This window comes from Kogia breviceps, chromosome 6, assembly GCF_026419965.1.
Source record: "Kogia breviceps isolate mKogBre1 chromosome 6, mKogBre1 haplotype 1, whole genome shotgun sequence".
Lineage (NCBI taxonomy): Eukaryota > Metazoa > Chordata > Mammalia > Artiodactyla > Physeteridae > Kogia > Kogia breviceps.
In genome coordinates, this window is record NC_081315.1 from 23,357,551 (window position 1) to 23,384,832 (window position 27,282).

General features: G+C 37.0%; 1 protein-coding gene across 6 annotated transcripts in view; it reads right to left on the minus strand.

Annotated features, from left to right (window-relative positions):
* INPP4B (inositol polyphosphate-4-phosphatase type II B) overlaps positions 1 to 27,282 on the minus strand; it is a 737,042-nt gene that overhangs the window by 357,328 nt on the left and 352,432 nt on the right. For all 6 annotated transcript variants that reach the window (XM_067035581.1, XM_059066760.2, XM_067035580.1 and 3 more), the window contains one exon: positions 24,724 to 24,789. The gene's annotated coding sequence lies outside the window, so the exon portion shown is untranslated. The remainder of the gene's footprint in view (positions 1 to 24,723; positions 24,790 to 27,282) is intronic.

The window sequence follows — 27,282 nt, forward strand, 5'->3', positions numbered from 1 at the left end:
CAACAATATGTGATAAAAAGCATCCAGAAAGTAGGCATAGAGAGAACTTATCTCAACACAATAAAGGCCATAAATAACAAACCCACAGCCAACATCGTTCTCAGTGGTGAAAAACTGCAAACATTTCCACTAAGATCAGGAACAAGACAAGGTTGTCCCCTCTCACCACTATTAATCAACATAGTTTTAGAAGTTTTATCCACAGCAATCAGAGAAGAAAAAGAAATAAAAAGGATAGAAATCGGAAGAGAGGAAGTAAAGCTGTCACTGTTTGCAGATGACATGATACTATATATACAGAACCCTAAAGATGCTACCAGAAAACTACTAGAGCTAATCAATGAATTTGGTAAAGTAGCAGGATACAAAATGAATGCACAGAAATCTCTGGCATTCCTATATACTAATGATGAGAAATCTGAAAGAGAAATTAAGGAAACACTCCCATTTACCACTGCAACAAAAAGAATAAAATATCTAGGAATAAACCTACCTAAGGAGACAAAAGATCTGTATGCAGGAAACTATAAGACACTGATGAAAGAAATTAAAGATGATAAAAACAGATGGAGAGATACATAATGTTCTTGGGTTGGAAGAATCAACATTGTGAAAATGACTCTACTACCCAAAGCAATCTACAGATTCAATGCAATTCCTATCAAACTACCAATGGCATTTTTCACAGAACTAGAACAAAAATTTTCACAATTTGTATGGAAACACAAAAGACCCTGAATAGCCAAAGCAATCTTGAGAAAGAAAAATGGAGCTGGAGGAATCAGGCTACTGGACTTCAGACTATACTACTAAGCTACAGTAATCAAGAAAATATGGTACTGGCACAAAAACAGACATATAGATCAATGGAACAGGATAGGAAAGCCAAAGATAAACCCGAGCACATATGGTCTCCTTATCTTTGATAAAGGAGGCAGGAATATACAATGGCGAAAAGACAGCCTCTTCAATAAGTGGTGCTGGGAAAACTGGACAGCTACATGCAAAAGAATGAAATTAGAACACTCCCTAACACCATACACAAAAATAAACTCAAAATGGATTAAAGACCTAAATGTAAGACCAGACACTATAAAACTCTTAGAGGAAAACATAGGCAGAACACTCTATGACATAAATCACAGCAAGATCCTTTTTGACCCATCTACTAGAGAAATGAAAATAAAAACAAAAATAAACAAATGGGATCTAATGAAACTTAAAAGCTTTTGCACAGCAAAGGATACCATAAACAAGACCAAAAGACAACCCTCAGAATGGGAGAAAATATTTGCAAATGAAGCAACGGACAAAGGATAAATATCCAAAATTTATAAGCGACTCAGGCAGCTCAATAACAAAAAAACAAACAACCCAATCCAAAAATGGGCAGAAGAACTAAATAGACATTTCTCCAAAGAAGATATACAGATTGCCAACAAACACATGAAAGAATGCTCAACATCATTAATCATTAGAGAAATGCAAATCAAAACTACAATGAGATATCATGTCACACCGGTCAGATTGGCCATCATCAAAAACTAGAAACAATAAATGCTGGAGAGGGTGTGGAGAAAAGGGAACACTCTTGCACTGCTGGTGGGAATGTAAATTGATACAGCCACTATGGAGAACAGTATGGAGATTCCTTAAAAAACTACAAATAGAACTACCATATGACCCCACAATCCCGCTACTAGGCATATACCCTGAGAAAACCAAAAAGAGTCATGTACCAAAATGTTTATTGCAGCTCTATTTACAATAGCCAGGGCATGGAAGCAACCTAAGTGTCCATCAACAGATGAATGGATAAAGAAGATGTGGCACATATATACAATGGAATATTACTCAGCCATTAAAAGAAATGAAACTGACTTATTTGTAATGAGCTAGATGGACCTAGAGTCTGTCATACAGAGTGAAGTAAGTCAGAAACAGAAAAACAAATACTGTATGCTAACACATATATATGGAATCTAAGAAAAAAAAATGTCATGAAGAGATTAGTGGTTAGTGGTAGGACGGGAATAAAACACAGACCTACTAGAGCATGGACTTGAGGATATGGGGAGGGGGAAGGGTAAGCTGTGATGATGTGAGAGAGTGGCAGGGACATATACACACTACCAAATGTAAATTAGATAGCTAGTGGGAAGCTGCTGCATAGCACAGGGAGTTCACCTCTGTGCTTTGTGACCACCTAGAGGGGTGGGATAGGGAGGGTGGGAGGGAGGGTGACGCAAGAGGGAAGAGATATGGGAACATATGTATATGTATAACTGATTCACTTTGTTGTAAAGGAGAAACTAACACACTATTGTAAAACAGTAATACTCAAATAAAGATGTTAAAAAATAGATAACTAATAAGAAACTGCTGTATAAAAAAATAATAAAATTTAATTTAATTTAAAAAAATAAAATATTGTAAAAAAAAAAAAAAAAAAAAAACTACCAATGGCATTTTTCACAGAGCTAGAACAAAAAAATTCACAATTTGTATGGAAACACAGAAGACCCCGAATGGCCAAAGCAATCTTCAGAAAAAAAAAACGGAGTTGGAGGAATCAGGCTACTGGACTTCAGACTATACTACAAAGCTACAGTAATCAAGACAGTATGGTACTGGCACAAAAACAGAAATATAGATCAGTGGAACAGGATAGAAAGCCCAGAGATAAACCCACACACATATGGTCTCCTTATCTTTGATTAAGGAGGCAAGAATATACAGTGGAGAAAAGAAAGACTCTTCAATAAGTGGTGCTGGGAAAACTGGACAGCTACATGTAAAAGAATGAAATTAGAACACTCCTTAACACCCTACACAAAAATAAACTCAAAATGGATTAAAGACCTAAATGTAAGGCCAGACTCCATCAAACTCTTAGAGGAAAACACAGGCAGAACACTCTATGACATAAATCACAGCAAGATCCTTTTTGACCCATCTCTTAGAAAAATGGAAATTAAAACAAAAGTAAACAAATGAGACCTAAGTAAACTTAAAAGCTTTTGCACAGCAAAGGAAACCATAAACAAGACGAAAAGACAATCCTCAGATTGGGAAAAAATATTTGCAAATAAAGCAATGGACAAAGGACTGATCTCCAAAATTTACAAGCAGCTCATGCAGGTCAATATCCAAAAAACAAAAAACCCAATCCAAAAATAGGAAGAAGGCGTAAATAGACATTTCTCCAATGAAGATATACAGATTGCCAACAAACACATGAAAGAATGCTCAACATCATTAATCATTAGAGAATTGCAAATAAAAACTACAATGAGGTATCACCTCACACTGGTCAGAATGGCCATCATCAAAAAATCTAGAAACAATAAATGGTGGAGAGGGTGTGGAGAAAAGGGAACCCTCTTGCACTGTTGGTGGGAACGTAAATTGATACAGCCACTATGGAGAACAGTATGGAGGTTCCTTAAAAAACTAAAAAGAGAACTACCATATGACCCAGCAATCCCACTACTGGGCATATACCCTGAGAAAACCTTAATTCAAAAGGATTCATGTACCAAAATGTTCATCGCAGGTCTATTTACAATAGCCTGGACATGGAAGCAACCTAAGTGTTCATCAACAGATGAATGGATTAAAGAAGATGTGGCACATATATACAATGGAATATTACTCAGGCATAAAAAGAAACAAAATTGAGTTATTTGTAGTGAGGTGGATGGAGCTAGAGTCTGTCATACAGTGTGAACTAAGTCAAAGAGAGAAAAACAACTATTGTATGCTAACACATATATATGGGATCTAAAAAAAAAAACACAATAATATAACAGCCATGTAAATGTAAGAACTTAATATGTGACAAAGCTGGGATTCCAGAGGGAAAATAGTTGATTCTTTGGTATAATAAATGATGCCAATGTAAAGAAAAAAAGTATTACCTAGTCTTAGTGATGGAATTAGATGTGATATTAGTGTTGAGATAATGAAGGACAGAAATTTCAGTTCGAACCCAGTAAATTATGGACCATTAAGCTATCTGGAGAATAAAGAAGAAGGAGCTGTATAGTCAAGGATGATGAGTTTAACTTTAACCATGTTGTTTCTGAGATGCCTTAAGATATTCAGAAAGCAGTGGAACACATGGGTCTAGATCTTGGGAGAGATATTAAGGTTGGAAAAATGTATTTTTGGAAATCGTTGGCTAGTGGTTGAAGTCAAAGGAATGCATGGAGTCACTGAAAGCAAGTGCATGTAGTGCGATAAAGGATGACTGAGGACTCAAACTTAAGGCACAAAACTATTTCAGGGATCAAGAAGAGAAGTTAGCTGGTAAGGGAGAGCAGCATAGAGGGGCAACTGAGGGAACATCATCATTACTCCACATAACTAGGGTTTCTCAAGTCCACAATACTATTGAGTTAAGAGATGGCTTTATTTTTTTTAAGAATGGGGACACTTGTGCATATTTAAATACTGAAAGCACATAGCCAAAAGAAAAAAAGAGGAATTACATATAATGGAGAAAGGGAGACGACTGATGGGACAAGGAAAAATCCAAATGCTTCTATCTGCTGTAATGAAAAGAAGGGGATAAGCAGAAAATGAGGTATGATCTGAAAAGTAAGTGACAGAAACTTGAGGATAGTCTCCCTAACAATCTCAGTTGTTGTTTTTTTTTTTCTTTCAAGGGCATATTTGGGAACTATGAATAAGGAAATATTTCTTGACTTCAAAAGCATAGTTCACACGGTCATACTGACTGAAGTAAGTCAGACAGAGAAAGACCAATATCACATGATATTGCTTATATGTGGAATCTAAAAAAATGGTACAAATGAACTTATTTACAGAACAGAAATAGAGTCACAGACATAGAAAACAAACTTATAATTACCGGGTGGGAGGGGGGAGGTATAAATTGGGAGATTGGAATTGACATATACACACTACTATATATAAAGTGGATAATTAATAAGGACCTACTGTATAGCACAGGGAACTCATCTCAGTACTCTGTAATGGACTACATGGAAAAAGAATCTAAAAAAGAGTAGCTATATTTATATGTAAAACTGATTCACTTTGCTGTACAGCAGAAACTAACAACAATGTAAATCAACTATACTCCAATAGAAAATTTATAAAAACTAATAAAAATTTTTTAAAAAACAAAAGCCTAGTTCATAAAGGAAAATATGAATAAATCTGATTACATTAAAATAAAATATTCTATAAGCAAAAGATACAATAAAGCATGCGATAACAAATTACATACTGGGAAAATATGTTTGTAACACAGTAGTTTTCAGCTTCTGTTTAGACAAAGATGTAAAGAATATTATTCCTACTGTAAACTCAAGTAAAAGCTGAATAATATATAAAATTGTAACTTTTCCTTAACTAATCAGAGAGCTTAGGTCTCAGAGCAACCAACCAGGCCAAAATCTAAGGAAAGACAAAGGCTTCCATAGAGCAGAGCTTTCAGGCACAGGAGGAAGGGGTGTCAGTCTCCAAAGAAGCTGGTAATAAGAATTCAATTGAAATATTTAATGACTTACTCAAGGTCAGGAGTAGGCCAGCATGAGTGTATAGAGTTTCTGATAGCCACAAACTCAAAGGTAGCTTGTCCCCACTAACAGACTTTCATGGACCTCATCACATACTCATAAGAAAGACTGGGAGCACAGTAGGATATGAAGAAGGCAATCCTTGGTGATACAGGCCTGTGAGAGCAGAGCAGCAGTCACTGCAGAGAAAACATAGCACAACACTTGCATCCTTATCCCTATAGAACAAAAATGGCAGACCCTGTTGCCATCAGCACACAGGTGAAAACTCATTGCAATTAGGGGATGGAACAAGAGAGGGGAAGGAAAGTTTCCTGGGATCAGATCACTAGAGATCTTCTGATACTCTAATACTAAGACAGGGAGAGGGTCATTGAGAAAGCCCCATCCCTAAGACCCAAGAACACAGATTTTGCCTAAGATCAACGATGAAATAGAACAACAGAGAATGTTTCTGCTCCCAAACACCAGGCCAGCAAACACTAAGAAATAAGTTAACAGTAGGTTACCACCAGGGGAGACATAGAAGCATAAATAGTGGACCTCTCTGATGTAGAAGTTCCCAGGAAAAGTCTAAACTGGAGGGTGGAGAACAAATTCTCCAGCCACCCAAATCCCACCCTAAACACAAGTGAACATAGGAGCAAATCTGAAGCTACAGGTGCATTGAGGGTGGGCATGGCAACAACCAAACTCTAAACCAACTCAGTTACTGACTAGATTGATTCAACTCCCCCAACACACAAAGGCTTAACAGAAAAAGAGGAAAGCCCACTTCTAGGCCTAAGTACTAATTCTTTCATACCCTACTATCCTACACACAACACAAAATAGACGAAGATAAAGATGAAGATAAAGAAGAACAAAAATACACTCAAGAGAAAAAGCAAATACACAATCAAGAGATCCAGACTCAGAAAATACCCAAATTTGGAACTATGAGAAAGAGAATATAGTAAAGACTGTAATGGGAAAGGTAGACAACCTGCATGACCACATGGAGATTTTTAGCAAAGACAGAAACTAGTGGAAAAAGTCAAATGGATATGCTGGGAATGTAAAACACCAGCATCAAAGATGAAGAATGCCTTTGATGGACTCATCAGTAGTTGTGACACCATCAAGGAAATAATCTGTGAAATTGAAGACAAGCCAATAGAAATAACCCAAACTGAAATACAGAGGAAAAAAAGTGAAAATGCATGAGAGCATTCAAAAACTGTGAGACAGTACCAACCACAATGCATTATTTGAATCTCAGAAAATAGAAAAAGACAGAATAGATATTTGAAAAGACAATGGCCTAGGATTTTCCAAAAATATTTAACGCATAAAAACACCAATTTAAGAAGCTCAGGAAACACCAAGCAGAGTAGTGTACACACACACACACACACACACACACACACACACACACACACACCAATAATCAAATAAGCAAATCAAACAAAAATTAAAAAAAAACAAAACCTCTACATATATTCAACCTACTGAAAACCAAAGATAAGAGAAAATTTTTGAGGTAAAAAAATTTTGACCTCAAAAAAGGCAAAGTACACGTAGAGTAACAAAAGAAGAAAATACCTTCGACTTCTTGTTAGAAACTATGTAAGTGACATCTTTAAAAATCTGAAAGAATAAAAACTGTCAGCCCCAAATTCTACACAAAGTAAAAATAACTTGTAAAAATTAGGAGAGATAAAGACTTTTAGCCAGACAAATAATTGACAAATTCATTATAAGCAGACCTGCACAGAAAGCAATATTAAAGGAAGTTCTTCAAGCAGGACATTACAGAAAGATACTTGGATCTACAAAAGAAATGAAGAACACTATAACTGGTATGAAGAAAAATATATGTTAATTTCATCTTTTCTTACTTTGACTGACTATAACAGATAATTGCCCAAAGCAGGGCTTGGCATAATTTTCCTGTTAAGGCCAGATAGTAAATATCTTAGGCCTTTTGGGCTACACACTCTTTGTTACAACCACTCAGTGCTGCTGCTACAATGTGAAAACAACCACTGACAATACATAAACGAATAGGCATGCCCATGTTACAATAATATCTTATGCAAAACTAATTGTTATTTAGGATTTGGCCTGCAGGCTAGTATTTGCCAAGCACTGGTCTAGAGCACAATTAGTAGCAATGTATTGTATGCTTATAGCATGTGTAAAAATATAACATATAACATCAATAGCAAAAATGATGGGAGGAAAGAATAGGAAGTTATTGTTTTTACACTAAAATTACAGTATACAATTATATCACTAAAATATATGAAAGTAGACTGTGATTAATTAAAATGTATATGGTACTTCCTAGGGTGACCATTCATATTTTTTTAAAAATAAGTATAAATAATAGGCCAATAGTGGAGGTAAAATGGAATAACAAAAAATACACAATAATCCAAAGGCAGGGAGGAAAGAACAAAAAAAGATGGAATAAATAGACAACAACTAGCCAAGTGTTTGTTTTTAATCCAACCCCATCAATAATTACATTAAATGTAAACAATCTACATACACACACACGCACAGCAATTAAAAAGAGAGATTATCAGCTTGGACGAAAAACAAAGACTAACTCTATGTTTCATAGTTATATTTAAATATAATGACATATATAGGTTAAAGTAAAAGGATCAAAAAATTTAAACCATGCAGACACTAATCAAAAGAAAACTGAAGTGGCTATATTAATGTCAAGTAAAATAGATTTCACATCAAGGAATAATATAATGACAAATGGTTAATTTACCAAAAAGACGTAACAATCCTAAAGGTACCTGCACCTAACAGCAGAGCTTCATAATACATGAAGCAAAAACTTAAAAAACTAAAAGGATAAATAGACAAATCCACAATGATATGCTTGGAGACCTCAACATCCCTCTCTCAGTAATGGCTAGAACAAGTAAACAGAAATCAGTGAGGATATAGAAGACAACAACGGTACCCAAAACTTGACCTGACATTTATAACACAACGAATTCAACAACAACAGAATATACATATTTTTTTCAAAGTATACATGGAATATTCACTAAGATCATAGCCTAAGTCCTAAAACAAACCTTAACAAATTTAAGAGAATTGCAATAAAAATAAGTGTGTGCATATATAAAACACACTAATACTCATTAGAATCAGAATGAAATCACTACACTACATATCAAACTACGCTTTCAGGGAAATTTATAGTATTAAGTGCTTATAATAGGAAAAAAGAGGTCTCAAATCAATGATCTACGTTGACACCTTATAACTAGAAAAGGAGCAAATCAAACCTAAAACAAGCAGAAAAAGGAAATACTGTGTGTAATAAAGATAACTGATAAAGATTTACTTTCCAGAATATCTTAAGAATGGTAGCAAAACAACCCAACAGAAAAAACTAGCAAAATATGTAAACAGGTAATTCAAAATTATTAAACACAAATTGTCAAGAAACTTATTAAGAGATTCTGAACTTCGCTAGTTATCATGGAAATGCAAATGAAAGCCAAATGAGATATCATTTTATGACCAGCAATAAGTAAAAATTTTAAAGTCTCAAAACCTCAAGTATTGATGAGGATTTAGAGCAATAGAAACTTTTATGTACTGCTGGTGCTCCAGTCACAATGGAAAATAATTTGGTAATATCTAGTAAAGTTGAGAAGCAATTCTACTTCCAACCATACATTCTAGAAAAATTCTTGCAAATGCATACCAGAAGACAGTTAAAAGAATGTTTATAATGAATCAACTTCTAATAATAAAATACTGAAACAGGCTAAATGTCCATCAATAAGAAAGTAGATAAATATAATGTGATCTATTCATTCTGCATAGACTGGATTTTCCTTTCACATACCAACATTGAGTCACTTCACAAAGTATGGAGAAAAAGGGGAGAAAGAGTGAAGAGGAGCATAAGATGGGGGCCGGGGGGGTGGGGAAGAAAGAGGATGGCATTTATAGAAAATGTTAAAACATGTAAAATAATATTCCAGTTCTGTATTGCATAGGGGTACACACACGTGAGGTACAGTCACAGAGAAATGCAGGATAAACACTAAAATCCGAAGAGTTATGATATCTGGGAGGAAGGGTGTAGGAGATGTGATCAGGAAGGGGAACACAGGGGTTTTCAACTGTATTGGGAAAGTTTGATTTATTAAACTAGGTAACAGGTACAAAACATCTACTATATATTTCTTTATGACTTTGGTAGGTCGTAAATACTCATGACTTTAACAAACGAAATTACCTTAACGTGTTGAGGGGAGACGGGAGGAACTAAGAAGCTTTGAGAAGACACAGGGGGAGCTTCGTGCTGGCCTTTATGAGCACTGGATGTGGAACAAATGGGGCAGTTGTATGTGTCCGTCTGGGCCTGGAGACACAGGTTTGTGGAGGCCTCAGTCTGACTAGCTGTGTGGCTTTCTTCAGCGGGGCCCAGCAGCCTGGTGGAGAAGGACAGCTTAGCTGACATAGTGCTGGGGTTTTGTCTGTGGATGCGGCGAGAGGAGGGTGAAGCTGAGAATGTAATACTACTAAATGCGTGACGGAAAAGTTTCTAGGCTGGATTGGGAAGTCATTAATGGGGAAAGATGTGACAGACTGGGGGCTAAGAGAAGCATTCAGTCCTAAGTGATAACTTAGGGTATTGTCATGGGATACATGACAGGCCGAATCCTAAATAACAATTAGTTTTGCATAAAATGTGATTGTAACACGGGCACGCCTATTCGTTTATGTGTTGCCAGTGGTTGCTTTCACATTGTAGCAGCAGCACTGAGTGGTTGTAACTTAGGGTATGGTCATGGGATAAATGAGTGGATGAAATTTATGGTGTTGTGGTGTTGATGGTCACTAGAGCATAAAAAGACAAAGAAACTGTACCGGCAAAGGATGATAGATGGGTTATTCCCATGGGAATTGCAATTGCCCCAAAAGTCTAAAGAGAACAGGAGTTTGGTCAATGAGCATGATAAATAGGTCCAGAGGTGTGGCATAGCCAGACGTAACACCCGAGGAGGCCTCTTGTGGCGCCAGGAAAACAGTAACCCTGTCTCCAGGCTCTGTATATGTGGCCGATCTACATTACAGTAGGCAGCAGAGTAGCAGAAAACTCCAGAAAAGCAGGTTTCCATTAAGACAAACGGAAAAAGAAAACATTTTCTCAGGCGGTAGAAGGCAGATGAGACTATTTTTTGTAGAAACAGAAGACCCCCAAGGACCTTATATAATTATTTCAGAAGTGAGAGGATCCGAGGAAGACTGAGTCATAGCCAACTAAGCCCATGGCAAAATGGGGACGAAATAATGGGCCAGGATACACGACAGGAGGCACTTGTGGTTTAGGACGTATCCCAGGATGACTTGGGTGTGACGCATCATACAATGGGCCATTCTTGGGTTCTAAGTGGGCCTCTGGTTAAAGATGCTTCCTGGTCTGTTCCAGCTGAGGTCCAGGCAGGAAGTATTGGAGGCTTGATGACACTGTATACCTATGAGTTTCATTTAGGTTTCCAAGCATTGCTCTGATATGAAGTGTTGAATTAATTATTATTTCCTAGCCATTTCAAGAAGAAACATAAAGTCTCCACTACGTTGATGGTATAGCCTTTCAGTAGCTACGCTACTAAAACTGCTCCTTCATGTCAGTGTTTCAAAACTTCTGGAGCCAGGAAGTTTATTCTGATAAACCGGATATAATTCACAATGCCAAATCACTTTAAAACCTTCTAAACATCTGCAATTTGCAACATGGCGTGTGGTTGGGCTGATCTTCTAAGGATCAGCCCAACGCTATATGATGCTAGGAAGAGGTCAAGTCAGGAATGTGATCCAGATGGGATTTACCTCTGACGTCTCAGCTCCTTTCCCCTCGCGGGAAATGTCAAGTACTCTGAAGACGACCATCACTGCAGGAAAATTATATTCACAGTTTTTCAAGCAGGTCTCTATTCTCAGTAACAGCGCTTCATTCTTACGTTATATCATTCAAAAGTAAGAGCAGAATTAAAAATAAGATTTCAGGAAAAAATGTTTCCTTGGAAAAAAATGGCATAAATTGGCAAATATTTTACCTAAAAAATTCAGGCACACGTATTTAAGGTCAAAGTCCCTCCTGGCTTCTCATGAGCGCCCTGACCAGACAGAGGATATGAACCAGCAATGGATGAACGTTCAGGGGCATTGATTCCGTCCAGCAAAACCAATTGTGTCAGGAGACAATCGAGTGCTTCAGGCCATCAGTATGGTTTTACTACTAATATTCAATTTGGTGAGGACACGCTTTGTCACAAGTAGAATAAAGATGAGAGTTGTCAGAGCCCCACTTTGATCAGAAGCCCAGCTTTGGGGGCTCGGTCAGCTACGTCCTCCTCAATTTTACCACGAGGAAGCAGCACGGATATGAAATGGAAGACATGTGGATTAAGCAAAACCAAACAGCCACATTCTGTTAAGGCTTTGCCACTCAAAATGTGGTTCCTGGACCAGCGGTACCTGCATCACCTGGACTTGTTAGAAACACAGAACCTTAAGCCAGACCCCAGATCTATGAAAGTGAATTCACATTGTGGCATAGATGATTCCTATGCACACTCAAGCTTGAAAAGCACCACTTGAAGGCAAAGAAGACCACCCAGATTCCAGGCTCATAAACTGGGAGAGGTCAATAGGGAGTTCCGTCAGATGAAAAGCCAATAGGGGCTAAAGTCCTATGTCACTTAACCAGACTTACTAGACTGATGCCAGGAGCTGTCATGGATCCTGACGTGGGCTTCACTCTCTCCAGCGATTGCTCATGTCCTCCCTCCAGTGCTTCCATTCTCTCCAGGATTTTACAATCTGGGTTATCTGCCTAGGACCCTTGAGACCCACTTACCCTCCCACCCACACCTATTATTAGCTGGCCTCTTTGAGATGGAGTCTTGTTAATGACGAGGTGTGACCCACCCTAGATTCAGTACCGACGTGCACTCCCTTTTCTCTTTGCTCCCTCCAGCCTCCACTCTGCTGCCTTACTCTTGGCAGTCCACTCGGTTCTTGGCAGGGTCAGACCAGGGTACCTCTGGGCCTAAACAGAACCAGGCCACTGCATGCCACACTTCGGAAAGTGTTGGAGTTTGGCGAGGACAGTAAGATGGCAGCTCACATTAAGAACTACTGTCGGGCTTCCCTGGTGGCGCAGTGGTTGAGAGTCCGCCTGCCGATGCAGGGGATGAGGGTTCTTGCCCCGGTCCGGGAAGATCCCACGTGCCGCGGAGCGGCTGGGCCCGTGAGCCATGGCCGCTGAGCCTGCGCGTCCGGAGCCTGTGCTCCGCAACGGGAGAGGCCACAACAGTGAGAGGCCCGCGTACCACAAAAAAAAAAAAAAAAAAAAAAAAAAAAAAAAGAACTAGTGTCATAATGTCATCAAAAGCATGATCACCTAGAGTTCAACAATTCACTGAAAATGTCTGGAGACTGGGGGTTTTAGGGCACACAGTGGTTGCTTGTGACACATGGAAACAGGAAGAGAGAGGGTAGAAACAAGAGAACCATTTCAATAAAATACAATTGACCAGCATATTACACTTTCCTTTTCTCCTTGTGAACATCAAATCAACGGATAATCTGCTAATATCCACCCGCATTCTTCAAAGGCTTCTATCTTCATCACTGCTTTAGAAATTCACTTTAGTCAATAGCAGCTATGATTTTCTACTTATGTAGCTATGTGCCCTTTCTGAATACATATTATGTGCCACGCTCTGTGGCATCACTGTATATGCATTATATTAATTTTCATAACAAATTTAAGACTAACTCCAGGTTTACTGATGAAGAATTGAAGCTTAAGAATAATTTATTCCAGGGGCCATTTAATAATTGGAGAAACAAGGATACGAACTTGAGTTTCTGATTCTAGAGCCCTATTCTACCTGCTACTGCTTTTTAATTTTACCATGCAAAAATTTTCAACCTTTTATTATCCCTTAAGAAAAGAATTAGGGCAGAAAGGTAGAAAGGAAGGAGGGAGTCTAGGAGACATTCATTTTACTTATACTGTCTTTTGTTTAGATTATTCTCTTTCTTAAACATAAAAACCTTTGGAAAACCTATAGCCTATCAATATAGCCTCTAATGGCTAAGTACCAGAAGCCCCAGGAAAGAGAAAACCAGGTCATGATGTTTTCATAATTCTATTCATAACATCCTGTCTGATTGAAACATACTCATCTCTGGTTCTTTCACTTGATCCTGATGTAAATATACTTTCAGTGGTCAAGTCATCATGAAAAATAATCAAGACCAAAAATTAAAATTAATTGAAATTTTAAAATAGACCCAAATGATTGAATACATCCAACTCTCCGGATCCATCATTCTGGTTACTTAACAAAGGGGTAATATTTTCTTCATTTGTTTTTTTTTTTTAAATTGCAGAGCTGTCTTTCAGAGATCACAATCCCAGTCAAGAAATAATCCCAAATTACAATGAGTATTAAATGATCGCTGAAACTAGCAAAATCCTGATGTTCAGGACAGAACACAAAGCAGCAATACACAGAACTCAGTTCAGCAAGCATAGTCAAAAGGACCATGTCTTTGGCTCATTGTCAAGCAGAGGTCAGTCTGTCGCTCATTTGTTTCAAATTAGTATAAGAACAACGTGGGTCTCCACTGTATATCAAGTCAGAAAGAGAGGCTCTGTCAATCCCTGTGACAAGGCACCTTTAATCCCGAGAACTCAGCACACTTCAGCACTGCAGCAAATCTGCACCAGAATTTAAAGTTTCCAACAATGATCAGATGTCCGAAGGGGGAGCAGTTGGACCAGCTTTGGGAATACAGCTGGTCAGCCGTCTGACTTGTTAGACTGGGTTCCGTGTCAGTTATAAAAATGACAGCAACCTGAAGAATTACAAAGTAAAGATGCGAAAACATGTTTGATTTCATCTCAGTCATCTCTTCACAAGAGGTGTGTTACCTATGTCTACCAATCATCACTCTTTAAACACTGAGGTAAAATGTTCTAACAGAATATAGAATTGAAGAGACTTAAGGAAACTAGGGGTCATTTCATTCAAGAGACGTGCACACTGAGACCCAGAGATGGGACAGAAAAACTCCATGGGCTACATGGCCACACTGGGATCAGCGAGAAGGTCTTTTGTTCTAAGGTGGGCTTTTACCCTTTTGTTCACAGTGTGACACTCCTGGTTGCTTCTCACATGTCACCCAAAGGATAGGAACTTTCATTGAATGTTCCAGAAGAGGTGGTAACTTCATGGAAAGTTTTTTCTATAAATACTTCATGTGACGCATTGCATTTTTGCTAACTTAACAAAAACTTGTAAAACTGGTCTCGAGCCCCAAATGCACTGTTTGTTTTTTTTGTTTTAATTGCTATCACACAGCAGAGGTTTAAAGAATGGTACAAGAGGGTTTTATGGCAATTCACTAGATGCTTGGGTATTTTTAAATGGCCTTCTCTTCATCTGAAAACTAACTAAAGGACAGGAGTCTACTGTCTACACTTAAGATAACAGGGCTTTTTTCCTGATACTTTTATTTGGCAGCTGCCTATTCTAAATGTAATGGCTCCTAGCAGCCCATCTCAAGCCTATCTCAAGAAGCAGAGATGTATAGAGAGAATCTTAATTTGATGGAGGTTGATTCTTTCCTCACCTGTACTAAAGAGTACTCCAAGGAAACGCTGCTGTGGCAACGGCGTTTCCTCTTACAAAATGATGCAATAACATTTTTCACCAGCTTTCTTGAGGTATAATTGACAAATGTAATTGTGTATATTTAAAGGGTGCAAAGTGATGATTTGATAAAGTGATGCAATAACGTTTAAGGAACACCCTAACTAGGCAACAAAGTGATCTCAAATATTTTAATGAGTGTGAGGCCCTCTCCCTGTGTCAGGGGACAACAAATTAATGAGTTGTGCAAAGTATGTATAATTAAAAAATAACATGAAAGGAAGGTACACACATGATTTATCACATGCTCTGACCAGGGTATATAAGCATCCCTCTACACATGCTGATATTCATACTCAGGATCTTGTCTTGAACATCAAACCAAAGTCACCACCCCTGACACCATGAGCCATTACAGGAACTATTACGGTGGCCTGGGCTTTGGTAATGGCTTTGGATGTGGCAGCTTCTGCAGACTGGGCTATGGATGTGACTTCAGAGGCTACGGGTATGGCTCTGGTTATGGAAGTTTCGAATATGTCTGCCATGGCCACCCATCCTTCTACGGAAGATATGGATTTTCTAGCTTCTGCTGAAATCCTACCACAGGAGCCCAACAGCTGAAATTATAGGGAGCTTTCCAAACTGTGATCTCAAAAACTGGACAACAAAGATCATGCTGGAGTTATTGCACAAAAATATCTAGCTTCTCAGAATTTTGGACAATTTTTCAGTAGACTCCTGTAGCTCCATCACAATCCTAGAATCCTCTAATTTTGCTTTTATAACTGACTGGGATTATCCATTCACCTTCCAATAACACATTAAATTTGAAACAAACAAACAAACAAATAACAAATAAGAAAGTTTCAAAATCCTTATGAACGCTGTCACACATGTACACGGAAGGCCAGTTAAATACCACCTGCTCAAGCAAAACTAAAACTGAAGTGTTGGCTATATCCGCAGGCCATTTCTAATATAGACATCAGAAGTTATTCACTCACAGAACTGACTGAATTCCTTATGGGGATACATTTCAGGTTCAAGTTAGTATTGACTGAATTAGCTATAGTTTCTGATGAATAATTGCTCGTTTTCTTTTGAAATCTGAAGTTTCAAAGTAAGACAAATAATGAATTTAATTTAAATTTTATCTTCTGCTTTTTATTATGACAGGCAAGAATAAATGTGTATTCGTGATGATTGTAATTTCACTTTAACTCTCCAGAGACATTCATAGAGTGCCTGAGGTTATCTGCAAAGAATATAATATGACATAACTAAGTTTTCTCATTCTTACTGCACATGATGAGTCTGAATTATTTCACTGCAAGCAGTTTCTTTACACACAGATGTGTACACAATCACACATTCTACCTAAAATATTTACTCAATAAAACTGCACCACAATAAGAGCAAACATAGGTACTCAAAAATATTTTAAAAAGGAAAAGAAAATTTAATTGATAAACTTGAATTGGGAAGAATACATATGAAAAGAACAAGACTGAGTAGAGAAGTTCCAAGCCATTGTTCCACCTGCAAATTCATTTAGAGTTTCTCTGGTGCCTCTCATGCAACTAAAAAAAATCATGGATTAATTTAATGAATTCCTCTATAACATGGGCTAATCTTCTGTGATCAGCTGGAGTAAATGAAGGATTATTACTGAGGCAGTATGGTATTTAAGCTCAGATTTTATGTGATAAGTATGTCATTAATTTATGCCTGAATACTGAATAAAACTTTTTCCTTCCCCAACTTTACAATCTCAGGATGAAGCTCTCCAAACCTTAGGATTGTTTTGATTCCACATGTAAGGAAAAGTAAGGAAAGGAAATACCATAGTCATTAGCTCATGTTACATGTATTTATTGAGCATATACTATACAGAATATAATGTTATAAATAGAAAATTTTCCTTTTATATTCTGTCTTTGCTAAAGGACTAATTTTCAATCCTTAAATAACATAACCAACATAACATCCACCTCTGCATGCTTCTCTCCCTCTTTCTCCACCCCTCTACTCCCCACACCCCTCTATCTCCCACCCCATAAGATTTTAGCACTTAATACTCCCTGGCTCTTTTCCCTTTAGTGAACTACTCTGGGAATTTCTTCACCCGTTGTTTTTCCTTTCTCTGGCAAGTTAGTAAGTTTGTCTTTGACTATTTCTTGCTGTTGTGTTCTGGAATCTTTTATAATTTAACTCTATTTTAGTCTAGCATGCATATCTGAATCCCTATTACAGTAATTTAGCATGAATGACATTGTAGCAAAGTGGTGAAGAGAGCTATTATGGGCCTAGACTACCTAGGCTCTGCCACTTTGAGACCTTGGGCAATTAACTCAACCGTATTATTCCTTAGTTACCTCATCATAAGCTGGTAAAATGGTAATACCTGTCTAACAAATTGTGGAGAGAAGTAAATAAACTAACATATGCAAAACTTTTAGGTATTCCATTTCTAGCAGAAATGGACAAAGCAACTGAATACTGTCTGTCCTGCTGATCAGAAGTAGATACAAAAAGCAAGGTACCTGAGCATTTTGATAAATAAACAAAAGCAGGAAAATTGTAAGAAGGAGCTAAAACTTGGAAGAATTAAGTCATATGAGGGTGAAGTTTTCATTTCCCCTCTGTTTTCTTATAGTGTTGACCTGAAGGCAGTCCTTATTCTTTGACATGGGCCATAAAACTGTGACTGGTTTAAAAGAATTTAAATCATATAAGCATGTTTTCAGAACATAACAGTATTAAACTAGAATTTAATTACAGAAAAAAATCTGAAAATACAAATATTTGGGAAATAGGCAACATATTCCTATATAACCACGGGCCAAAGAGGACATAACAAAAGTAATTAGAAAATAATTTGAATTATGAAAGTAAAATATAATATCAAAATTTGTCAAATACAACAATTAAAATAGTGCTTACAGAAATTTAGTAGGCAACTGTTAGAAAAGTCTCAAATCTATGATTTAAGCTGCTATCTTAGAAAACTAGAAAGAGTACATTAAACTCAAAGCAAGCAGAACGAAGAGAATAATATAATAAAAGCAAAATCAATGGGATTGAAAATTAAAACAATTGAGAAAATCAATAAATCCAAAAGCTGTTTCTTCGCAAAGATAAATAAAATTGATATACTTCTAGCCAGACTGACCAAGAAAAAAGAGAGAAGCTATAAATTACCAATAAACTACATTTCAATTTTTTAAAAAGGTAACTTAGACAAAATTGAACACTTTCTTGAACAAAAACTACCAAATCTCACTCAAGCAGAAATGTATAACCCGAATAGCTCTGTACCTATTACAAAATTGAGCTTATATTTAAAAACTACAAATAAAACTCCAGGCTAGATCACTTTCCTGATGAATGGTACTAAAAATTTGAAGAACAAATAACAAAAATCTACACAAACTCTTTGAGAAAACCAAAAGTGGGGAATAATTTCCAACTCATTTAATGAGGCCAGCATTAACCTAATGCAAAATCAAAGACACTGTAAGGAAAAAAAAAGACCAATATCTCTCATGAACTTAGACTCACAAAAAAATTATCAACAAAACCTTAGCTATAGCAAATCTAATTAAAAAGTATACAAGGGGTTTATTCTAGAATAAACCAGTATACAGAGGGGTTTATCTAGGAATGAAAAACTAGTTCAACATTCAAAAATCTCTCAATGTAATCACTGTATCAACAGAATAAAAAACAAAAACATATGATCATCTCAAAGATGCAGAAAAAGTAACTGACAAAATTCAATGTACAGAAAATAAAAACTTTCATCCAGAAAATTAAAAACAAACAAAAATCCTCTCAATTTAGGAATAGAATGGAAGTACTTTAGCTTGATAATGGCCATCTACAAAAATACCACAGCTATCATCATAACCGGATAATAAAAGACTCAGTACTTTGCTGCTAAGGTCAGGAATAAGGTAAGAATTTCCACTCTCATCTTTCCTCTTCAATATCATACTGGAGGTCATGACCAATGCAACAAGTCAAGAAAAACATACAAGACATACAGATTGGAAAGGAACAACTAATGTTGTCTCTTTGCAGACAACATGATTATCTATGTAGGAAATAACCAAAAATATCTACCAAAAAAGCTAGAAATAATCAGTTCATCAAAGTTGCACAATATAAGGGCAATATACAAAAATCAGTTGTCTATAAATTGCCAATGAAAAATGGAAAAATAAAGATTTTTAAGGTACCATTTATTATAGTACCAAAAAACACAAAAACATTTAGAAATAAATCAAACAAAATATGTACAGAATCTGTATGCTATAAATCTATAAAACATTGATAAAAGAAAATAAGATAAAATAAAATGAAGATATATACAATGTTCATGGATTGAAAGGCTCATTATTGTTAAGATATCGATATTTTCTAAACTGATCTATATATTAGGAAAATACAAATTAAAACTGTAATGAGCTATTATTACGTGCCTACTAGAATGGTATAATTAAACATTTTTAAAATTGTCAGTATCAATCTCTGACAAGGATGTGGACCAACTGGAATTTCTGTACATCGCTGGTGGGAAGGCAAAATAGAACAACCACTTTGGAAAAAAGTCTGGCAGTTTCTTATAAAGTTAAACATAACCTGGGTTATACCATATGACCCAGCAATCCTGCTCCTAATTATTTACTTAAGAGAAATAAAACATGATCACAGAAAAACATGTTTTTTTTAAACTAAAAACTCAAAATCAAAATAAATGGATAATCACACCAAAGCAAATCCATACAATAGAATATTACTCAGCAATAAAAAGGAATAAATCACTGATACCCACAAAACTTGGTGAATCTTAAGCACATTATTGTGAGTGAAGGAAGCCAGACTCAGAGTGCTCCATTCTGTATGATTCAACTTACATGGCATTCTGAAAAAGGCAAATTATAGAAACAGAAAACAGATCAGTGGTTTCTAATGGTTAGAAGTGAGCAGGAGAGGTTGACCATAAAGGTATAGAAAAGAGAAGATTATAGGTGATGTAACTGTTCTGTATCTTGATTGTGGAGTGAGTATATGACTGCTTACATTGTCAAAAATTCTAGAACTGTACACCAAGAAGTATGAATTTTGCTGTGTGCACATTTTAAAACAGTGAAACAAAAGAAGATATTAGAAAATATAGCATGTGGTCAATAAATATTACTAGCATTATCAATTTTAATAATATTTACTATTAACATGGCTAGACAAGTGGAAGATGGCCTTAGAGAGGTACAATTGGAATGCTTTGATAATAACCATTCAATCAGGAGGAATGCAGAGACATAAATGGAAGCAAAAAGAAATCCATTCCAAAGGAGTAAGAAGAATAAACTGGGAAACGAATATTGACTTATAGGAGCCAAGAGTCCAAAGTATCAAGACTTAAGTGATAAACTTAAGTTTGATATGAATGGGCCTCAATAAATAGGGGCACCCTTGAGTTTGGGGTGGGGGATAAGGAAGCAGTAGAAAGGGCTTCTGTGGAGGGGCAACTCTCAGCATCACATGTGTATCCAGGTCATATATCAAGGAAGGATACACAGTAAGGTAAGGACAGAGGGAAATAGATGTAGGCAGGTGTCCTGGGAACCAGGGCACCTAGACCACTGGGTGCAGAGCCAGGCTCCTGACTGCAAGGTACACAGCAGCCAAAAATAAGGATAGATTCAGGAAGCCAACCAGACTCAGACAACTGATGTGACTGCAGCCTGGTGCTCAATGGCAAAAATTCATAACACCAGTAACCCAGACACCAGTGTGTAAGCAAGCAGCAAACATTGCCAGTGGTCTACTCCTTTGAAGAGATTCTTGGTAAAAGGTAACAAAATGGAGTGGAGGATGGAAGTAAAGAGCCATTAACATACTATGTGGCTGGGATCTCATTGGCTCTGTGTTCAGGGTCACTTTCTAGACAGGGAACAAGGAACAGTGCTTGAACACAAAACAAAACAAAAATCAAAGGAGGTAAGAGAATTATCTCAGCAGATACCTGTGACTGCTTCATGGGGGAGGTGATATTTGGTCAGACTTTAAGAGATATGTACATCAAAAAGATGGGTATAGACAAAAGGAAGGGGGGGAAGAAGGGAGGGAGAATGAAAGAAAACAAGGAAGAAAATATTGAAAATGGAGGCAGTGCAAGCAAAGACCTAAAGCCACAAATGTACAATATGCATAAATAACAGGAAATTAGCGAGTCTGATGGGAGTAGAGTGCATGGCATAGCAGGAAGTGGGTACACTATCTTTGAATGAAATCATTCACAGGGAGGCATAACCACTTCTGCTTCAGATGTTACACATGGTGTTTGTCAACCAGAAGATAGGACAATCTGGGTTACCTACTTCCTGCCCTGTTAGTTCACAGCCTCACTCAAATTAAACAAATATGAATTGAGCAACTATCATGCCTAACCAGCATGCAAAGCACTGTAATTCAGAAATAATATATGTCACTAATACCTTTAAGTGGGATTTACAATTGGGACAACAGAATTCTAAATAGCCACCAGAAAGAAAAATAGCTTAAGTAAAAGGATTAATGAATCTGCCTTCCAATCTTTGCCTCCAAGGCACAGAATCAACAAGCACTTTCTGAATGTATGGTATTGGTATTGTGTGCTAGACATTATATATATTCTCAAATTTAGCTTTGTTTCCTTTTGACTTTTTCTCTTCTTTCCTTTCTTTCTAGAACTGAATATATCTATCAGTGTACAAGTCAAGAGACAAATAAGAAAGAAACCACATTGCAAAATAGGATTTTAAAATTTCACTTTAAAGATGGGTAAACGGAGATTGAGAACAGTTGGAAAATGTGTCCAGGGTCAAACAGGGAAAAAGTTAGGGAGCTGGGATTTAACTTCAGCTTCAAAACTTTAAAACTATTGTTTTTACACTGAGCAAAATCTAGTCCCTGAAAATTACAATTTATAGAAATTAAAAGACTTGTCATTTGGTTGAGAAAATTCCTGCTGAAAGAGGAAACAGTAAAGTTCCATTTCATACCACAAAATATACTCCCCCGGCACCAACTCATTTTAAGATAGGTGATTATTCAATCTGGCTGTAATATTACCATTTCTATTTTCCTCCCCACTTTTATGTTTTCATGTTGATCATTTTACTTTCTTTTCCTTTTTTTTAAGCCATTTTCAGTTAAGATTTCTAATTAGCTTCCGAATTTGAGACACATCTCTAGTACAAAGTAAATGGCAGGAGTAGTAATTAAGGGACAGCTGTCTCTTGTCTTTCTGGGGATGAAACAAGGCTTTTTTTCTTTCTAAGTTATGAAATACTAGGGAATTTTTCATGATTTTTTCTTATGTTGAATAATAGTTAACTGAACTGAAAGATACTGAATTGATCTAAAAAAAGTCAACGTCCTTTCCAACACAGATGCCGAGAACCTCTCTTCTGGGATAACCTTAGTTTAACTCTCACGCTCTGAGTCCATGAAACTTTTATTGCTGCAAATACAAAATCTCCACATTTTATATGAAATCAAATCATTTCTTTAGGTGCTGAAGTAGGCATTACCCCAAGTCATCTTCCTCACTTTCAGACTTTTAAAACTTAGGTGAATTTTACAAATCAAGAAGAATAAGCATAAGATTCAGAGCAGCTAAGAGGCAGACAGTACTTTTGGTGGTTTTCCTTTGTTTGACTTAAAACAAATATTACTAACACTAACACTGAAAATTACTTAGTAAGCTCTTACTCCAGTGCTCCTTGCTGGTACTTAAGGCAGTATTTTCACATGCAAAGTATAATCAGGATTTAAAGCAGTTAACCATATAATTCAGGTCAATAAAAATCTTGTGCCTTAAAAAGCTAAACCACTGGGCTTCCCTGGTGGCGCAGTGGTTGAGAATCCGCCTGCCGATGCAGGGGATGTGGGTTCGTGCCCTGGTCCGGGAAGATCCCACATGCCGTGGAGCGGCTGGGCCCGTGAGCCATGGCCGCTGAGCCTGCGCGTCCGGAGCCTGTGCCCCGCAATGGGAGAAGCCACAACAGTAAGAGGCCCGCGTACCGCAAAAAAAAAAAAAAAAAAAAAAAAAAAAAAAAAAAAAAAAAAGCTAAACCACTGAAGCAAACATTTATTTATTTATTTTTTCTTCTGGCTTAAATTATCCAGATTCTAGAAAATTATCAAACATAATTTAATGTGCATAGCCATAAAATAGGCCAAGTGACCTAAATGCAGGTCAGCCTCAGGAGTATAAGGAACCCCTTAAAATACATATTTCTAAGAGAGAAAATTTTGAAACATTTTCTAATGTAAACCTGGAAACACTGGTTAAATATTAAGTTCAATAACGATACACACACACACAAAACACATACACGTGTGTTTGTACCACAGAATTCCCAGAAACTATAACATGTTAATGTGTATTTAAAGCTCCTGAGAGTGGTACAGTATTCAGAAATTTTCAAACCTTTTTGACCCCAAACCATTTTATGCAGAACATATTATGGCACTAGTATTTGGACACATTGAGAACCTCTTTGCACAGTCATAAGCCCTTTACACTGTACTTTGGCAGGAGATGTAGAAGGGTGGGGTTGGGTGGCAGATTTGAAAGCTTCTATATTCAGGGGACCAGCAGAAAACACCAAATGACATAGCACGGAAATGCCAAGGGCAGAAAGTGGTCAAGCAGAGCTGGTCTCAAGACACTTTACCTGCGCCATTAAAGCCCTATGGGACTGGGCCGGTTACCATTTTCAACCCAGCTTCATCTTATACTTGTCTCCAACTCTGTGACTTTGCTACAGCCACTGTATCCTCTTTTACAGTTATGTACTTTATTCACTGCTGTTCCATCTGCCTGGGACTCTTTTCCTGACACTTCAGCTCTTAGTTGAAACATCATCTTCCAAAGAAACACCTCTGTCTAGTTCATCTACAGTAGAGTCCTCCCTTATTTCCCAATATTTTCTCCTACAGAACTCTGCAATTTCTCTTCATAGCATTTGTCACAATTTTTATTCACATATTGATATTGCTTATTTATTTCATGTCACTTTCACGGGCCTGTAAGCACCATGAGGGTGGGAATGGACCACGCCTGTTTTGTCCAAGTCTATAACATCACCAAATACCTCACAGATGAGTGTCTGCCATATAGCAGGCCTTTAATGAATATGTGTTGATTTAATAATAAATAAGAATAATGAGTTAATTCCTTTACATGTCTACCTAGGCCTGGCCTAACTGAAACCTTCAGAATTGATTTAATGTATACATAGAAATCAGTTCCTCTTTAGGATATGGTCAGCCATCTGCAATATGGAGTCACACACATTCTAAGACACCAAACTGGCTTTTCTGTAAAATATTTTTAATAATAGGGCCTATAAGTTTGACTGAATCATCAATATAAATGAATATTATGGGTTAATTACTGAGAACCACTCTTGTACCTGCTTTCTTGTTGTATTCCTCAAACAGTTCTGCTCTTTGATTAGTGCCTTGCCGACTTCAGAGCTCTGTAAAGAACAAAAAGACAAAACGTGAGGATTTGGTGTTTCACTGGGAACTCCTCTTTTTTAAAACACTGCTCGCTAAAATATTTAATTTGCTCGTAATGTCCATTATTCCAAACTTGAGGACTTATGTTATGATCACAAGATCCACGGAATATAGCTATTTCTTGTTTGTATTCCAAACTAATCTGCTTCGTTCGGCTCACAGAGGTCCACAAGAAGGAACTCTAGCTGACCATTATTTATTTGCTTACATGAGCAAGGCACTATTCTGAGTTAATTGATTAACTCATTTATTCCTCATAACCACTGGGCAGGCAAGGGTTAGCTCAGCAGGCATAAGTTCCTCAAATGTCACACATTCCAAAGAAAGGCCCTCCTTCAGAACTGGCCTTAGGTCACTTCCTGGAAGATAACCTCTGAGCTCTCCCAACAGTCTGACAGATAAGAGAGTTTGTGTATATGCTAGAGGCTTCAGCTGTTCCAAGTGGATCAGATACACTTATGGTGAACACCTGTTTTTGCCTGGGGGAGGGGAGGCTGAGATCTGAATAGCGGAGGTCAGTCATCTGGTGCTGCAGGCTTCTGTGACTGACACCTAATCAAACTCTAGGGACGAGAGCTCAGTTGAGCTTCTCTGGTTGACCACACTCCACACATGTTGTCACATACAGTTGCTGAGAGAATTAAGGGCACCCCCATGTGACTCCACTGGGAAGGGACATCTGGAAGTTGGCAGCTGGACTTTGCCTCATGTGTCCTTTTCCTCTGCTGATTCTAATCTGTATCCTTTCACTGTAAGAATTCATGACTGTGAGTGTAACAGCTTTTCTGAATCTTGGGAACCCTTCTAGCAAATCGTTGAGACTCAGGGTGGCCTCGGTGACCCCCAACAAAACCACCCTATGAGGTAGGTACTATTATTACCCATATTTATAGACAGAGGGATTGGCAAAGAAAGGTGAGGCAACTCAGAATTCCACAGCTAGTTTGTGTCACTATTTAAATTTGAACCCAGTGATCTGGTTTGAGCATTTTACAACTATGACATGTGGCTTATCAAAATATTTATTATGTATCATTCAACAGATGTATCCAAAAGTGCCACCTGGTTCTTTTTCCTATTTTATTATCAGGAATGATAATTTTCAAATTGTAAATATACGATCAATTACCAAGATTTCATTTTATCTGTCAAAAAGAGAGCAATAACTTTTATTGAGTTCAACTTGTTCTTTAACTGCTGTACTTAATTCAAAACTTTCTTCCAGTCATGTCAACAATGCAGATGTGACGTAAGATTTTCTCACTCACATCCTCATATATTTCTTCCCAATCTACATGGCAGGAGGATGAAAACTACAGAGTCAGCTTTAAATCAAACACCAGGTTTTATTTAATTTGGAGAAAACAAACACCTTATCACAATTTTTCTGAAGACTTATAATTTTTGAGTCTGATAGATCCAGAGTTGCCTTTAAGTGTTGGAAAAAGTAGTTTCATAATAGGAGAAAGCATGAGACTAATCAGCTGCTACTAAAGAAAATGTAAACCATCCACTGATTTCTAAACACAACAGATAAAAATAATATGCCAGTTATGTAGAAAAGTCACAAGTTTGCTATATTAAGCTTTTTTCAGGTAGACTCTGCAAAAAACACTTTGGTCTAGTTCATTAGGTGTCTGAAGTAGCTTTATTCACTAGGCTTATTCTAACACTTGAACAAAACTGTAATTCATTATCTTATCTTTTTTAATCCACCCCAAACTAAGCATTGGACTCTGTTGTACTCATAGTGGATTACAGTGTCTTGTTCCTATCACCAAAACAGACTGCACATCTCTTGATATTTTGAGGTGTCATTACATCTGCAAAAGTAATGAGTCTATCTTGCAATGTGGATGTCCAGAGGCCAATGTAGTCTCAGAGAGACCAAACAAGCCCTTAAAATAACTTCCAAAAATACAAGTAAATCATGTAGAGGAAGGTCAACCCATGATACAGTGATGATGAAATACATGGAATGTAAACTGGATAACTGTGCTAGTCTAAAGAATAAAATTTTATGATGAAGAAGGATTATTGGTGTTATGCGAGCCTGGGTCTTTCATACTTGTATTGTCCCCATTGTGTTATTATTGGTCAGCTCCCATCACGTAGCAAGAACCAATATTTACCCAAACCCACCAAAGTGTTGATAGCGTTAAATAAATATCCCACAGAGTTAATGCAAACAAAAGCCTTATTTAACACTTATCATTACCTTCACAATAAATGATCAAATAAAATATTTGCCTTAATTGGGACACAAAAGTTTTCTTTAGAAAATAGAAAATTCTTAGACAACTTCTAGATGTTCAACTAAATTGAACACTATTGATTAGGAATAAAATATACAATATTTAAAAAATGGAATATACTCTATTGGGCTCCACATTATGCTTCTTTTGTTTCCTATATCCATTCTCTTGTGGCCTTAAATGGGGCTCTCATAA